The sequence below is a fragment of the Patagioenas fasciata genome, chromosome 3 (genome assembly GCF_037038585.1).
Source record: "Patagioenas fasciata isolate bPatFas1 chromosome 3, bPatFas1.hap1, whole genome shotgun sequence".
Taxonomy (NCBI): domain Eukaryota; kingdom Metazoa; phylum Chordata; class Aves; order Columbiformes; family Columbidae; genus Patagioenas; species Patagioenas fasciata.
In genome coordinates this window covers 78,333,267-78,350,342 of record NC_092522.1, presented here as the reverse complement: position 1 = coordinate 78,350,342, position 17,076 = coordinate 78,333,267, and the positions used below count along the sequence as shown (strand labels likewise).

At 39.3% G+C, this 17,076-nt stretch overlaps 1 long non-coding RNA gene across 1 annotated transcript; it reads right to left on the bottom strand.

Annotated features, from left to right (window-relative positions):
• Positions 1-14,548: 14,548 nt before the first annotated feature.
• On the bottom strand, positions 14,549-17,035 carry LOC139827601 (uncharacterized). Its single transcript, XR_011738423.1, has 2 exons — positions 16,905-17,035; positions 14,549-15,743 (listed from the first exon to the last, which is right to left on the bottom strand). It is a non-coding gene; the product is annotated as an uncharacterized lncRNA (long non-coding RNA).
• Between the last annotated feature and the right edge of the window lie 41 nt (positions 17,036-17,076).

The window sequence follows — 17,076 nt, the reverse complement described above, 5'->3', positions numbered from 1 at the left end:
TAAAATTCCTTAAGGATGAGAAAGACAGTGATGAAGGAAAGATGTTTTCAGTGACTGAATACTCCTTATCTTTATCTCATGCTGTGCTAGAAGTTTGACTGCTCTAATTTTAAAGCTATCTAATCTTTTATGTGCTAAAGCATATGAAATCATGCGTTATTAGAAGTATGAATTACAAGAGGAGTTCATTTATTTGGTGTTATATATAACCTTTATCTAAAATGCATTATGTGGTTAAAAAATTTTCATTTAGTACTATTCATTAAGTCTCAAACTCTTCTTTCTGAGAACAAAATTGCTTCAACCTGATTGAGATATTTTACATGGGGAAAAAGAGAGCAAATATTTTACAAAGTCTGAAAGCATCCGTGAATGTTTTGATGCTTGACAGCGAATTGGATGTGAATCCTGTGTATGAACGATGTTCTTTACTGGGAGATCCAGTCAAGTGAGTGTACAGGCCTCTGGAGTCTCACATGGGAAAACAGTCACATGTTTTTTCTTTAGAAATGCAAGTTTTTCAACTTCTTAGAACATGTGGAATGTGTTATATTCATTTCACTGTTGCATCTGAGGCATGCATGAATATTTTCTTTGTATACACATGGTTGGAAAGATTGCAGAAATCTATTAAAGGCAAACTCTATTTAAGGTTGAGCTTCCAATTCAAAGTTATTTTAATTACAGAAGCAAGAATTTTTATCAACTGATTTTTTTTTTTTTTAAAGATGTACTTAAATGTACTAAAATGATGCTTATCAGTTTACTGATAAACTGAAGCTTATCAGAGTGGGATGCTGCATGCACGAGCAGTAGAAATTTCCACTTTGGAGAAAAACACATGATACTTGAAATGCAAAATCGTGTTTTTCTGAAATATTACTTGAAGTAATGTTTCTAATTCCTACCTGAAAAGGTGGTCAACCTGCCCAAGAATGATGATCTGGACAGAAGTTTTGTTTCACGATGAAAACACATTGCAAGTCTGCACCCATGCTTTTAGTTTAGTACTAGAATATGGGGGCTTATTTTTTGTTTTCAAGTGTCACTAAGTCTTTCTCCCTGCTCCTCCACTGCTAGATTAATTATTTTTCATGCAAAGGCCCTTCTTTCAAAGTCCTCCATTATTCTGTTTTGACCATACTGGGGAACTTATCCAAGTCAACAGAAAGGCAGCCTTTATCACAGAGAGGCTGTGCATGAAGTGGATGGTTTCATACATTACTGTGGGAGAATTGCCTTAACATCGCCTATTCACGCTGATGTGCCAGGTGCATCCACTTACACAGCTCAAAACGCTGCTACCACCACATCCTCCACTGCCAAGACCATTATGTACTCTGAGTGACAGAGCAAGAGGCAGGACTTAGATCTTCTCTGCTGGGAAGTGGAGGGAGAGAGACCCATCTCTGTGTCTCAAAAAAAAAATCTGCTGTAGATTGCCTTTTAACTCTCTGCAGCTCTGCGACTGCGACAGCTTCAGAAGAAGATGGGGAGGAAAATAGCAGGAGTTTAGAGCAAGATTCTCCTCTGCATCGCTGCCCCGAGATACTGTAAAGAGGACAAAGAGAAGCTGGGATATAAATAGAGAATGACATTTTCCTTGCATTGTCCACAATGAATACATTTGTACATGAACAAACTCATTTGAACGAGACAACATGCATGCCTGATGTTGAAGAAAAGCCTGTTTGTGCTTAGTACATTGGAGACATTGTTCAAAAATAGTTCATCCTTTTGTAAATATTGCCTCGGCATTGGTGCCAGGGTCACTGCTGCTTTGCGTTATCAGCTGAGTAAGTATCACTCATGCACGTGCTGCTGCAAGAAATTTTAATACGGGCACCAGATTTAAAAGGAGAAAATTATCCTCCTAAGCACTGTCCTGTTCATTTGCAGTTAATACTCCCTGCTTTCCTCTCCTTGTTTCTTCTTGACTCTCCCGGTTTTCTTCAGGCACCTAAAGGGCGTTTCATATTTGTCACCGGGAAATGAAACTTGCCCCATCCCTGGAGTGCTGCTAGTATGTGTACAGAAAGCAGATGTCCTCTTTGGACAAAACCCTGGTCAGTGGAAATCTTGCCCTTGCTTTTCATCTGCAGCTACAGCAGGTCCAGCTACAGCAGGTCCAGGCTACTTGTGTAAAGGGGCTGATGTCAGCTGAGCAGCACCAAGGTGGAGATCTTGGTTCTTCAGTTTGTTTGCTTGTTTTCTGGAGAGAAAACAATGGCAACTTTTTTTTTTTTTTTTACTTTTTTTTTTCCTGCAGAACTTTTGAGAATCCAGCAAAACAAATACTTGTATCACGTGCAAACCAAAATCTATTAAATGAATAAAATACGTCCTGCATCCAATGAAAGCCTCCTTCTATCCCTGAGCAGAAGGCAAAATCTGATGAACAAGATTCTTTTGTATTTGTCCCCATACCCAGCTTTTTTGGCATAAAATGCAGGGAAAAAAATCGGAGTTCATTAACATACTGAGATGATGGACCACAACTTGTCTTTAAGGATGCTTGTGCAGCTCCACTGTTATTAGAGAGAAACAACGGGTGCAAATGAGGCAGAATTTAACCATAAAATGAAAAAAACCCTTCTGTGATGTATCACAACAAAACACTCATGACTTCTACAAACTCTGCAGCCTCCCTGTAGTCAATGGAAAAAAATGGGCTTTCTGGAGCACAGGTCCCATGACCTATATCAGACCCCTGGTTCAGACTGAGATGACTTTGTACTTATTTCTCTCTCACAAATATAAGGGGAGTTCAGAGAAGACCAGGCGTACGCTGTGGATGTTTAAAGATGGGTGAGGCGAATCTGAAGGTTTTTGTTAAGGCATCTGTACAAACAGCTTGTAGTAGTAGCTATAGCCTTGGAAGAATATTTAAATAAAATTGAAAGTAATACTAAGAGGAGAATGATTGCTCCAGCAGACTGTGGTTAGTCTGGGATGTAATTCTTACTGCTGGGCTATTCACTTAAAAAGCATTTAGCTCAAGTGTTTGGTTTGGCAATCCAGGAATCGTGCAGGTGTGGGGAAGTGCGAAGGATAGCAGAGGGAGTCCAGTCCCTGGCTGTGCTGGCTGAGACCTTGTTTCAGAAAAAGGCACTGGAAATGGCAAGGTTTTAACTGAATAGTCTTTGAGTGACCCTCAGCAGATGAATCACAGTTCTAGGTGGCCTTGGCTGCTTCTTAAATCCCAGCTATCCATATACAGCAGGACTGGTTTAACTCTTGTATGAAAGAGAATTTCATATAATTCGAGTCAAATAATATTATCATTTTTTGTATTTCCTTGTTCTCCAAAAAGCAAGGTCAACACACATGTGCATCTTATATTAAAATAACAAATATTTTGTCTCACTTTGGATATGCCATGCTGCCCTCATTTCCCCACCTGATCAAGAATGGGCTTTTATTGCTGAAAACCTCCTGCTCCGGGAAGGAAATTAATATATTTGTATCCAAGGATAATGTTCCCTATCAAGATAAACCGCAATCTGAAACTACATAAATTGCAATACCTTCCAGCATTTCACCCTAGCAGGCGAATACAGTTATCCCTGTGATACAGACAAATAAACTGAGGGAAAGTGAACTACTGACTTGCCCAAAAAATACTAAATGGACAAGCTGAAAATTATACCTTGAAAAAATGCTATGATGTTCAAGCAATTTTGAAAATGTTTCTCTGCCCTAAAGAAGGTATAGTTCAAGTTCAAACAAAACATGGTAGGAGCTATTGTACTGGGCTTGTGCAGTGTCTGAGGATAATGATGCCCCACATCCTAAAGATTACTATGATCTTCCACTCTCTGCTTTTATCTCTGCGACCATGCCCCAAGGTTAAAAAGTGACACCCTTCAAACCAGGCGTCCAGATTTTGCAGCTGGCAGTGGGAGTTTCATTAAGCTCCCTGACAGAATGAGGATGTTGTCGGTATTTTTCTTTCAGCTTGCATTGCAGTCCGTTTGAAGTTAAGTCATCGTTGTGCCCACCCACCCACCTTCACCTGGGTGGAAGGGCTGGGCACTCAGTCTGCTCCTGGCTGGTGGGACAGGGCTGAAGCAACATGAGCCTTGTTCCTGCTGGGTGATAGCTGACAACTTCTCCAAGAAGAAACAAGACCATGGCACAGGCAGGTGCCACAGGAATCCCAGTCTCTTGGGCAGTCCATATGCTTCAGGCCAATGACTGATTTTGTGCGTTTGACCTCTGCCTGGGTTTATGGTATAGACCATGTGTCCTTCTGGGTATCTGCTGTCTACCTGATTCCTTTTAATTTTTGCCATGTTATTACATACCATGTTATTACAATAATAAAGGTTTCACATTCTGCTGTCTCCTAAAAAAACCCAAAATAATCTCTAGGTCAAAGCTGAATGTCCAAAGACTGTAGTCCATAATGAATGGAAAATTTACTTCATAACAGATAATAATGATTTATTGGAAATTAGTCCATCATATCCCACTTCAGGCTTTCCTGATAAATATCTTAATGCGGTCAATTTTTTATTTCTTCTAACTCATGCCTGCCATCCACAAGTTATTTGGAGTTTGTGAAATATTAGATAATTGTCTGCAAAACTGTTTCACTTATATTTTTTCCAGAAGCAATGCCATAACCCCCCAAAACTAATATGTATGTATGCTTTCGCACATACAAGAGTCAACTAACAGTAAGTATAGAATTGAAAAAAAAAAAGGCGGACCATTAAAATTCATAACTCAGGGTTTTTTTATTATTATTCAAACACTGCACAAGGTGATAAACAGATTTTTTTTCTAGAATGGTTATGTAGTTTCCTGAACTAGAACGTTCACAGGACTGCTCTAACAGCTTTTGTTTGAACTTTGAACACCTTGGGCCTTCATTTCAGTGTAGTTATCTACAGGTTTTCCAGCACTGCAATGGGGTCAGGATTCCACCCTTTCTGTTTCAATGGTTCAAAAAGAATAAGAAAATCTAGGGGTCAAAGGAAAACAAAATGCTTTTATAGTAAAATTAGGTTGACCATAAATGTGAATTTCAATAGGAACTGGAATCCGTTTGTGTAGTATACGCTGCTGCGATTGGCTTTTGTATATGGTGGAACTTAGCAGACCTTTTTGCTCCAATTTTTTGGAGTAAAATTTACAAATTTTACTCCAATGAAAGTTCCTCCAGCCCAGTAGAAAACAGGAGCTTAAAAAGTTACCATTCTGGAAGGGTGGATTGATTACTCGAAGAAATAGAGTTATGAGTAATCAGGGAGACAGTATACTAACCCTAATACAGTTTCTCTCACAACTGGGTGGTTTCTTGATAGATCATAAATAGGGAGTTAAATATAAATAGTCAAGAGAAAGCACCGTCAACAAAGAAACATCCTACCTTATTAATAGGATTCTAGCAGTAGCCTATATTACAAGGTTTTACCACTGTCTTTAGATGACAATCTATCTGACATCATAAACACAATATAATTTACTTTTATCATCCAAGTGTCCCACTTCAGACCATGGACCTTTCCTCTAGGCACTGTAAAAATTCATCAGAAATGTGTCTGGAGAGATTAAGATGAGTATCTGGCAACATCTTGGCCTTGATTGCAAAAGAGCATGCTGTCAAGCATCCTAATATCATATTTACTGATGTTCAATTATATGCTAGAGAACAAAATGGATCACCATGCTTAAAAATATTTGCTGCCGCCTGACAGTGGTGAAAAACATTACCATTCACCAGGCCATACAGCAGACCCCTTGGCCAAACACCAGTTCCCGCAATCACTCTCCATGCCTTGCGGAGGAGTTGGTAAGTACATCCAGCCCAGCTTCCTCCCTGCCTTTGGTTTTCTGCATGTACCTGAACAGCACAGATGGAGAAAGATATTTTTTGTTCAAAAAGTACCCCCTTCCTGTCCATCTTTGGTTAAGGAATACAACCTTTTTTAACCAGATCTCGCAAGACAAGCTCCATCTTGTCCTGTCCTTCTGCATGTGGTTATGTTTCATATTTCCTGAGCACAGGTGACCTGAACCATGAATGATGCCGCAGATGCAATTTGGCCTGGAAAGCAGTACCGATACTGGAAATCTCTCATACTCACTTGCTATACCCTACACCTGCATTTGCTTCTTTCACGGCTGCATCACTACAGTGCCCCACAGGCCACCCGGTGACCTCCGCAGACTCTCATCTCTGTCCTGGAGAGTCTAACTTGTAAGCTCCCATCTGTAGTTGAAACTCCTACTAGTTCCTTTGCACACAGACATGGTTTTTAATTACATTTTTACCCATTTTTATTAAGGCAGAGGGCACAGCTGTTTACATCCACCGCAACAGCCTAGTCCTCTTCTGTACCGACAGCGACTCCCAGCTCTTGCTTTGTTAGCAAATCTCACCAGTACAGTTGGTACATGGGTTGTGTTGTTGGTACAGGGTCATTACTGAAAATATTAAATAACCCTGATCTCTGAGGTACTCCCAGTTGTCTCATCTAGGAAACCACATCAACAGCGTCTGCTGTTCCATCTCTTTTGCCTAGTGTTTTGTGTGTGTGTTACAGTCCTGGCCATAATGCTCTCTCTTGTGTACTAATGATATTTAGCATGACATTGTAACAACTGCCTTACCATTATTAATAGATTTTATCTAGGAGGATAAAATAGGGGAAGAGAAGTGCAAGTAAGGGTTGAAGTATAATCAGAGTACTCTTCATACTCCTTAGCACGTTTCCAGCAGTGCCACAGCTGCCCTCTTAGGTTGTTTCTTTTCCTCTTGGGAAGTGGGGAAGAAGCCTGTGAAGTAAACTGTAGTCTTCTTTTAGTAGGGTGTTTTTTGGCTTTTTGTCTGATATTGGCTTTCTAGCTTTGATTTTGCAATGTTGGTGGTGTTTGCTTTTTGAAGCCCTGCCAAGCACACTGATGTTTTTGTGGAAGTGTCTATTCCAGCCCCACACCACTCCTCCGCAGGGGAAACAGCCAGCTGATGCCCCGTCATTTACCCCTGGGTATCTCAGTGCAGTTACCTACGCCCAGGTTCATCTCCTGGTTTATTGCTCAGTCACTCAGCTTCCCATTTCTTGATGTGTAACTTGCCCATGTGAGAAGCTGCCTATTTGCCCATGCAGTTTAATTTCTTAGAGAGCCTTTGGTAAAAATGTCAAATATCTTTCTTTTTAATTCTCTGAAGGTGTAGCTACCAAATCTCCTTTTCCCGTACCACGGGACTGGCGAGGCGCTGCTTCCCTTCATAAAAGCTGCCTGTCTTTTTCCCTATGTCACACTTAACGATTTGTTCACTAATTCTTTTAACTAGCTCACCTGACTTGGTCATCAGGCCTAATGTCTGTACTTACTTGCACCATTCTATAGAACCATTGCTAAAAATTAGTGCCATGTGAGCCAGAGAGTTATTCTTCAAACTCATTTTTTGATACACTTAGTGGTGTTTTTACATACATAAGCTGCCAGACAGATGTTGTTTCCTGTTTTCTTCATTTAGCCTCAGGTTTTTAAAGGATGCCTTTTAACTCGTAGCAACTTTCACCAAGTTGTTTCACTATGCTCAGTTTCTTTTCAAGACTTTCTAAAACTTCTATGACCATCCCTTGGCTGGACTAGAAGTGAAGCATGAAGGTCTTGGAGCAGTAAATTGCAGGATTTAGAGGCTCTTATGTCAACCACCTTTTCAGCTACACGCTAAAGACTCCAAGAAAATCCATGTTTTATCATTTTACCACCATCTCTCTGAGTGAGCTTCTCCATGAATCATCTAGATGGAGGCAAAACCAAAAACCAAACAAAACAAAACCACAAAACCAACCAACCAAAACCCGAACAACAACAAACACAAAACAAACAGGCAAAACAAATAAACAAATAAAACAACTACACCAAGTTTTGTTCTGGCTTTTAAAATTCCTGTGTAGAAAAACTTGTACAGATTAGCCTTTGAATTCAGGTAGAAAAGCAGCCACCCCAAATAGGATTTTAGAAGTAATCAGAGTTTGAATGGGGGAAAAATTGAGACTGCCCACCAAGAACCTGGATGCAAGAAAATATAGAATAAAATAGGATAAATAGAAAATAAGAAAAACACCACAAAGCTTTCCTAATAACAGATTACAGCACACTAGCCAGACATTCAAACAAAAACAAAACAAACCCTACTTTCCAACATCAAGGAAATGAGTCGACCTAATCTGACTGGATTTCAGGAAAATGTTAGTACGCTACTTGAAAACAAAACAAAACAAACCCTAAACTAAGGACAGCAATTAGTAAATTAACTCCTCATAAGCTTACAAGGAGTTTTGAAGGGGAAGTATCAGGCTAGAGGAAAGTTGCAAGTGGACTCCCTTAAAGAAAGATCCCAGACAGATCTTACTAATTATTTTCACTGACTACCCTAACCTAGGAATTAAGTGTATGATCAGCAAATGACACAACGCTGGGGCACTGTTTGCACGAGGAGGGACTGGACTATTGTATAACAAAATGCACAAAAGTCTTTTTACACGATGGGCTTGACTCATGATCCTGGAACTCAGCATACACCAAACCCAGCAAAAGCTTTCCAATATGGTGTTTTCACTATAAACCACAATGGTCAAGTTTCTTAGTTGTCCCACGGGCACATATGTAAAATATATCAAATAATACTGCTGTATAAAAATGCCGCAATACAAATTTCATACAGCAAGTTCCAAGCAAAGAAAAAGAATAGAGTTTTGCATATTTAATGAGAGACAGGCATAATGTTACTTAGCTACCAGAAATAAAGCCACCAAAATCCTCCAGATCCTTCTATTAAAAAAAAAAAAATCATATTTTTACATGTTATTCAAGAGTGCCACACAACTCTTGTATATCCCACTCTGCCTTTAATCTTTCAGGCATAACCTGTAAACTGGAAATTAACCTACAAGATCAATAGAAACAATATAATGTGACACTCAGTCAATCTCCTCTGTTGATCCTGGAAAAATATTTCAGAATTCAGTCTCTTGCTCCCAGAGGTGTCAAGCGAAGCCAGTGCAGGACACAGAGTCAGAAGTCCTGTACGACTTTCTAAAGGCTTACCTGAAATAACATACCATGATGTGCCTGAGGCAACGTAATACGAGAGACAGCTCTGTATCATGAACCAAGCCAAGTCACCTGTAAAGCCCTGCACCATATCACAGGCACATGCAACCTCACGTCTATAGTCATGCATAGCGTAGAGACTCCTGAACAAATCTGGACACGCCAGAAAATTCACAGGAATTCTGTGGCTTGGCTGAAACTGATGACACCTTTCTTATAAAAAGGTTTTTGACACCCTGGTCATGCAATACCTGTATAATAATGCAAAGTTCAAGGTCATAAACTAGGAATGAATAACAAGAACTTTTGCTATCAGCATCCATAAAAAAGGGTAAGTCGGGTGTTTCAGGCAGTCCTCATGGCCTGCGAGATGTTGATAGTAGGTAGCTCTGGAAAAGAATCTAAAAGTTAAAAAACATCAGTATTTTAGTTACGGTATATCTAGGAGTGATAGGAAGGTATTAATGCTACCATGAGAGGCACTGGTTGACACCCTGTCTATGTGGAGTAGCGTGTCTGTTCCTAACCCTGCACTGAAAGTGGAAAAGGTACAAAGGAGGGATAGAAGAATGGTGGGAGAAAGGCCTCCACCTCTATAACAGGTGTGGCATGGTTATTTTGGCTGAACTGAGGCTGAGCAGATTTTGGCACTAACCCATGAAAGCTCAAGAGGGTCATGCTGTGGGACGTCATATGGGGAGAGAGAAATGCTCTTTAAACTGAAGTCAAAGAATAAGGGGGTGAGCTGGTACTGCATACATGTTATCTGAAATCTTTCACCATTCAGAGGAACAGAAAATGAGGAGCAACCTCATGACAAGGGTGGCTTCAAGATGGAGTCTGGTATCTCTGCAAGTCAGCTGAACGATGCGACATGGCTGCCTGCGACAGCTGGGATCGGGCCCTAGGGCTGAGGAGGTCTTCTCCTGTCTTGCCTACATCAAGGTCAGACCCAAGTATGAAAGCTTCGATTTTCAAAATGCATCTCAAACTTACACATTTGTCACCAGCCAGTTTATCACCACCTGCTATCTTGTATTCAGTAGTGTTACACAAGAGTGTAAATGAACATGGAGTGCAAACCTCATAATTACTAGAGTTGGGGAACAAATGGGTCTGTGCATATGCAAGTATCTAATTAGTCACGTTGTGGTTGCATAGATGTGGAAATACCCTGTTTGACTCTGAAATCATACTGACTGCTTTGGCTTATACAACGATCTGTGCTGCTGTGACTCTTGCATAAGGAGAATTAGGCCTTCAGTTTTAATAATACCGCACCATTTTGAGCCCTTAATCTTGCACCACAGTAAAAACTTGCAGTAGCAACACGTATTTGTGTATTTTTCCAATTTTTCATTTTGTAAAATGCTAGTTCCTGACTTCTGCTAAATGTGTACAGTGGCCTACCTTGGCACAATATTAGATTAATCTTAACTGAAAAGAGTTCCTGTGTAGCTGTAACATTGAAAAGAATATGACCTTACCTACTCATGAATTTCAATTTTCGGTCTTCCTTTTTTCATAAGAGCTCTATTGTCTTAGTATGTCACATATGTAGTTCCCCAAGTTCAGTTTGTTTTAAACTTGGCCTTATTAGCTCTTTCTATCCCCTCCAGTTTTGGTGGGGTCCCAAGTGCCTCCTTAGCGATATTGCAAAAGGAAATCCCCATAAACCTCATAAAGCCCTGCAAAAGCTGAGGGCAAAATTGAGTAGATCTCTGCTTTCGCAGGCAGCGTCCCCCCCTCCTTGCTCAGCACTGCCAGGGTGTCGATGGCAGCTCTGCAAAGAGGAGGGAACTGCAGCCCCCAGGTTCTGTTCCCGCTCCACATCTGAAAGCACACCCTCGCCCCCAGCACCTTTCCTCTGTTTGCTCCATGTTCAAAGGAGCTCATTGCTGGGATTTCCGAGGCAGAGTGTCATCACTGAGGTGCTTCTGCGATTTACAGTTAATGGGCCATGAAACAGCAATGTAGTTTAGGGGACTGGGCACAGTACGGGCTCATGTTCTGCAAGGCTAGCAGGATACTTGCCTTTCTGATCAATTTCTAGGGGCACCTGCACGTTTTTGAATTATCACTACTTATTTTAGATGAGCGTCAGCAATGGACAGATAAAAATGGTTTATGTGGTTTTAAAGATTAATCCCTGGATCTTTTCTCCAGAATATGACATTTATTTTGCTTATACATAGCAATTCAGATTCCTTCTAATTACTAATTAATTTCAGGTTAATTTTACCTGCTTTCCTCTCTCCCAATGCATCGACGTGTATATGCTTATGTACATGCACATACACATACCCCATCAAAAATATTTCAGCATAATTTTGAATACGATGAACCAAAAGTTTGGCATCCCTACTACAGTGAAAGCTGACTGCCACCTATGGGTAAGAGTTCATGTTAACATATTCAGATAAAATTTCAGTATTACTCTTTGTAATTAATTCAATTTGTAATTATTCTAGCAAGACAGAGTTTTCATTTATTTGCTATATCTTTTGTCAACAACAATCACTGCTCATCCTCTGAAAACTGGGTATTAAAACCAACTCCCTTATGAAGGAGCATCAGCTTTACAACGAGTAAAAAAAAAACGGGGTACGACGTTCTTGTTTTTCTTATTCTGAATAAGGAATACATAGAAGTACCCTAATTTCCCATGCAAAGAAAAAAGACTCAATGTCACACAGCTAGGTACAATGCCGTATTTAATGATTACTATAATTTTAAAGTTAAGCCATCTCAAGGTTTTACTGTTTTGATAATTGCTTTCTTTTACCGAATACATACAAATAGCTTAACTATGCAGTCTCATACAAATGTGTATATAACCAGTATCCCATAGTAATTTTCTATTCAAATTATTTTGTTTTTTCAGAGTAAAATGAAAGCTAAGTGGGGGAAGGGAGTCAGCAGAAAAATGTATGGCTTGATTATGTAAGCCTCGATTTTCTGATCATCAGTCTATGTAGCATTTACTTAGAAAACTCAAAAAGAAGTACAGACTGAAAAGCCAAACTTATTGTATCAAGAATATTTTTTCCAATTCAGCTTTCAGGTACTTAAAAGCAAACAGGCTGACAATTCCGTATATCTGGCTACCAAAGAGAAAAACGCTAGATTACAGCTGCTATACTGTAGTAAGCTGCATTAAAAAGGACATCATTATTCATTTCTCAGAAATAACATAGGTAAAAATAGCCAGAAGTCTAGCAAATTAATGCGTATATTTCAGTTGGGAAAAAACCAACATTTTTCTCCAGTAAACAGAAGCTAACTGTAGCCATTACATTTCTTCCTTTTGGGGCAGTGGCATTGTATTTCTGATGGTAGAGAGACAGAAAGAAACTTACAAAATGGAAAATTTTATTAAAAGAGATAGTAACTAATACAAACTAAGAATGAGTCTGATATTCATTTTTAAAAATCCCCCTTTCAAATTAATTTTAGTCCTAGGCCTTCTCATTCGTATTCTACTTTATTAAATATGATCATCAGCCTATCAAAAAACATTTTAAAAAATTACACTAGTGCTTACCTTGTGCATTTTCACTAAGTTTTATTACTAAATTATGTTATAAAATTATGAAATACTGTAAAAGCAGTCAGTAAATGCCCCTTCAGTATCAAACATTTTCGTATCGACATCTCATGCTTACTCTCCGACAGCCTCGGTACCCTTTATAACTTACGTAATTCAGATGTTTACGGAAAAATATTTGTGCTTTATAGACAAAAGTATCTTGTACCTAAAATAACTCTGCTGTGCAGTAACATATTTGTGATGCGTTTTCCTTTTTTCTTCTGAAAATTGACATGTTACACACACTGCAAAACCAGCATTCTCCAATTTACTTCCTTGTACCCACTTTGGCTACCGAATCAAGCTGTCAGCCATTCAGTAACATTTCCCTGTATTTGCAAATCACAATGTAAACTTAAACCACTTAGTCTCCTGGAATGGGAACTTCATATCAGACAGAAATTACTCCTTATCATGTCTGATGAATCCTGCTTAAAACAAAACACAGAACTGCATGAACGTCTGTGACAAATGACTGGTCCCAGCCATTCTGCTCTTTCTTATTTAATCTCCGTCCGGAGTACAATTTAGTAGGTACACTATTTTACAGTGCAGACCTCCTCCTACCAACCTACTGCTTGCAAAAGGAATAATAATAATAAAAAAAAATTTTCAAGTGTCATACCAAAACCTGAACAGAATATAGTTGAATCTTTAAAAATAATGACTAGTGGAAGAAGGGAAGTAAATAAATAAGGTAGCATCCCAAACTTACAAGAGCAACAAAAAGGTAAAAAAAAAAAAAAAAAAAGTAAAAATGCAATAGAGATTTGTTAAACTAATAGATCTATTAATAAAATATGAAACAAAATCTTCCTTTCCTGGTGACACGTCACCAAGTTACTACTCGTTTACTTTTACAAGTATAAACTGAGAGCAAAATTTTTCTTTATATAGCCAGTATTATGAATTTTGAGATATTCGTATTTCAGGATCTTTAAAACCGAGGCCTTGTTAAAGGACAGGCTACTTGGAAAGATCTCTGTGATACTGGAAAACACAGGTAGGTATCTCCTCATTTTTTTCCACCAATGATCTCTATGTTTGATAGACGATAAAAACCCACAAAACAGGTAGTGCATCTAATTATCTGAAGGGCCTGTTGTTGATTTTATGCCTTTACGAAAAGATGAGGAAAATTCCACTTCCCAAATAAAGAAAATACAGAATTTCGTAACATCATAGTTTTAAAAAAAAAAAATAGTTCTTTCTGTTCTATACAGATGTCTCACCAATTTCACTCGAATACTGCTTATACTGTATAACACAGATTTTACTTTAAGTAATAATACTTAATGCCTGTATGGATTTTTTTGTCTCTAATAGCTTTGCTAGATTGGTCATGGATTTTTACTATGATATGTATTTTTTCTGTACTTAGTTATATGCCTGAATTTTTCAACACACACTCAAAATATTTCTGTATTCTGGTCTATTCCACTGTATTATGATGCTGGAGAAGCGCAGTCAGATACTCATAATATGCTTATAGACACAACTAAACAAAAGAGCAGATTACCTTGTGATACAGTGGAATGAATGGGACTTTCTTCTAATGGGGAAAAAAAATCTGTTGGATCATAATAATTTAGTTTATAGTTGAGAAAGGGTACAAAACACCTGGAACTGACTCATCGTAAATTCCAGAAACGCAAGCAGCTTCACCAAAAGTCCACGGTTACCTTGTTTTTTAAGTAACCATGCCGAGCTGACAGCTATTAACAGTAGCAAGGACTTGCATAACGAGGACTTGAAGGAAGGCTTAGTGCTATCCATGCCGGAGTGATTTAAAGAGAATGAAGGCACGTATTTCTTTATGATGCATTATGTAACAACACAGAGGGCAACCCAAGGCATGCAAAAAAATACAGGACCCACATATGATCTTATATGTGTTATTTATCACATGAATATTTTACAGTGCTTATAGTTTTAGGCTTATGAAACACCTAACTCAGGAATGTTATTCAGTACAAATGAGTTTAAAATGTTTTAGATGACATCTTTTATGTTTTGTACATCTTTAAGAAAATATAGTAAGTCCTATAAATAATTTTCTTTAAACTTCTGCAATACATGCAATCTCAGATAAAATAAAATTGTCAAAATCACTGATAGCTGGACCTTCTGGTTCACATTAGTGTGAAGAGAAAACTGCTGTTGAGCTGACACATTGATAGATTACGAGTTCAGCTGAAGAATAGCTAAAAATGGTGATTCAATCTTGTCACTACTGTATAAGAAGAATAACAGAAGTGGAGATGTTACTCATGATATCATGTCTTTTATCAAAACCCTAAAGGGTTCTGGTGCATCGAACACATTCTCTTCCTGAGAGCTTTAAAAAAATATCAGTGTAAGTAAATGAAACTAAATTGTCCTACTAAAAAAAAAAAAAAAAAAAAAAAAAAATTAGGATGAGCTTGTGCCCTGAATTTATTTAAACATGAAAATAAAGATCAGATTGTAAAAAAAAGACTATATTTTTTTCCTTTTTTTTTTTTTTTATAGAGATGCTGGTCTTGTAATGATGGAGAGCTAGGTGGATTACGAAACACAAGTAACATGAAGGGCAAATCTGACTGGGAGGAAGAATATTATTCCAATTATTTATATCTTAGCTGGGTTAGTTCCTTAACTAACTTAAATCAATACAGCTCCCTGAAACAAGTAAGGTGATACAGATTCACCCAAGATGCATATAGCATGTAAGATAACACAGATCATCATCTTCTATTAGGACACATAAACACACGGGGAGAACCACCTTTTCTCAATAGCTCCTTAATCTTTCAATACTCAAAAGAGAACTTTTATAAGAAGCACCTTAAGTACTTCTGCTGTTCTACCCCTTGTCCTCCATTGATCTGAACCTGAATGCGCGGCCGTTTATGCTGAAGTGAAGTCAGGTTTAAATTCTGACTTCAGTCTCTCAGTGCCTCATACTTCCCTGCGCTGCTGCAAATCACCATGGAAAGCTCAAGATGGAGGGAACGGGGCCTTGGTGGCTTCTGCCTTCCTCTCACGGACATCACCAAATGTTCCTGGCACCTACTTCTCATTCCTCCAAGGAGTCCTGCAACAACAAGGGGAAACAAGGCTTCACAGTTCTCATCCTTCACAGACAGGGATAATACGTAAGGAAAGGGGGAAACAGAAATGTAGGAGGTGAAAGATTTCTTATTACAGGCACCTCTTTCCCAAAAAGAAAGAAACCTTGACACAAACGTCATCATTTCATAAAACCATAAACAGCTATGCACCTCAGATTTCTCATTCCACAGTGGTTTGTTTCAGGGAAGGATAAAGTATTCTTTTAATTTTTATTTTTATCAGGGCCTCTGCAGTAAGTATTTGCTGCTTCTCCTACAATAATTAACACTCCATGCTGCATAGGAATTTTTTATCATAAAAAAAATATCTCCCCAGCAAAACTGTGACATAAGTTTTGTTCTCAACTGGAGGATGAATGAGGAAGAGGGGATTAAAAGCAGCAAAGCAGAAAGTTCATCACCTTGTTCTAAACCGTAGGTAGAGCCAGGAACTGAGATTAAATCCAAGCAATGTCTCAACCCTGTTCTATGTTTTGCCTACAGTTCTTACACACACATTTGCCTTTTGAGTATGCACACCAACATCTTTAGGATATTCAGGCAACGTATTAACACATCGTGGATAAGGGAAAGAAACAAGCCAGAAATATTTGGAGGGTGTGAAGCAGTAAACAGTAACCAAGCCGAAATGCTTTAAGCAACATTATTACAGCTTGATGGCAAAGTAAATTAATTAATTCTCCTTTCAAGCCTATTAAGCCTGATAACAAGTAAAAGGAGTTAAATTCTCCAAGTTCAGAATGTCACTGATTTTTGTTTGTTCCAAAATGCTATGCAGCTCTCAAGACATACGAGCCCTTCCAGATAAAGGTCTGCTTTTAGGACAGGCCCCGTAGTGAAAGGCTGCGGCATGGCAGGGAGAGACCCAAGCAATTCTGGCAGGGCAGCTCCTTGCGCTGCGCGGCCCAGCAGGTATCCAACCCGCCTTACGTAAGGATCGCATTTGCCTCAGACTTACATCTCGCCACCGCAGGAGGCAAAGGGAGAGGAGGCTATTGCATCTCTCCGTGCAGCGCCAGTCCCCTGTGCCAGGCCCAATATCCGCATCCTCTTTTTTTTCCTCCCCCTTTTTTTTTTCTTTTCTTTCTCCTCTCCAAACATCACATGTACGCAGTGGCGTTTACCTATTTGCTCGAGCCGTGGCTGCCACGCACACTATTTGTGGGGCCGGCTGCGGCGCCTACGTTCAGCGGAGCGTTGCCGGAGAGGAAACCCCCGTCCGTCAGTCCGTCCGTCCCTCCCAGGCGCCGGGCGCGCTGCGGGCCGGCTCCTCGGCGGCGGCGGGGCGGCTCCGCT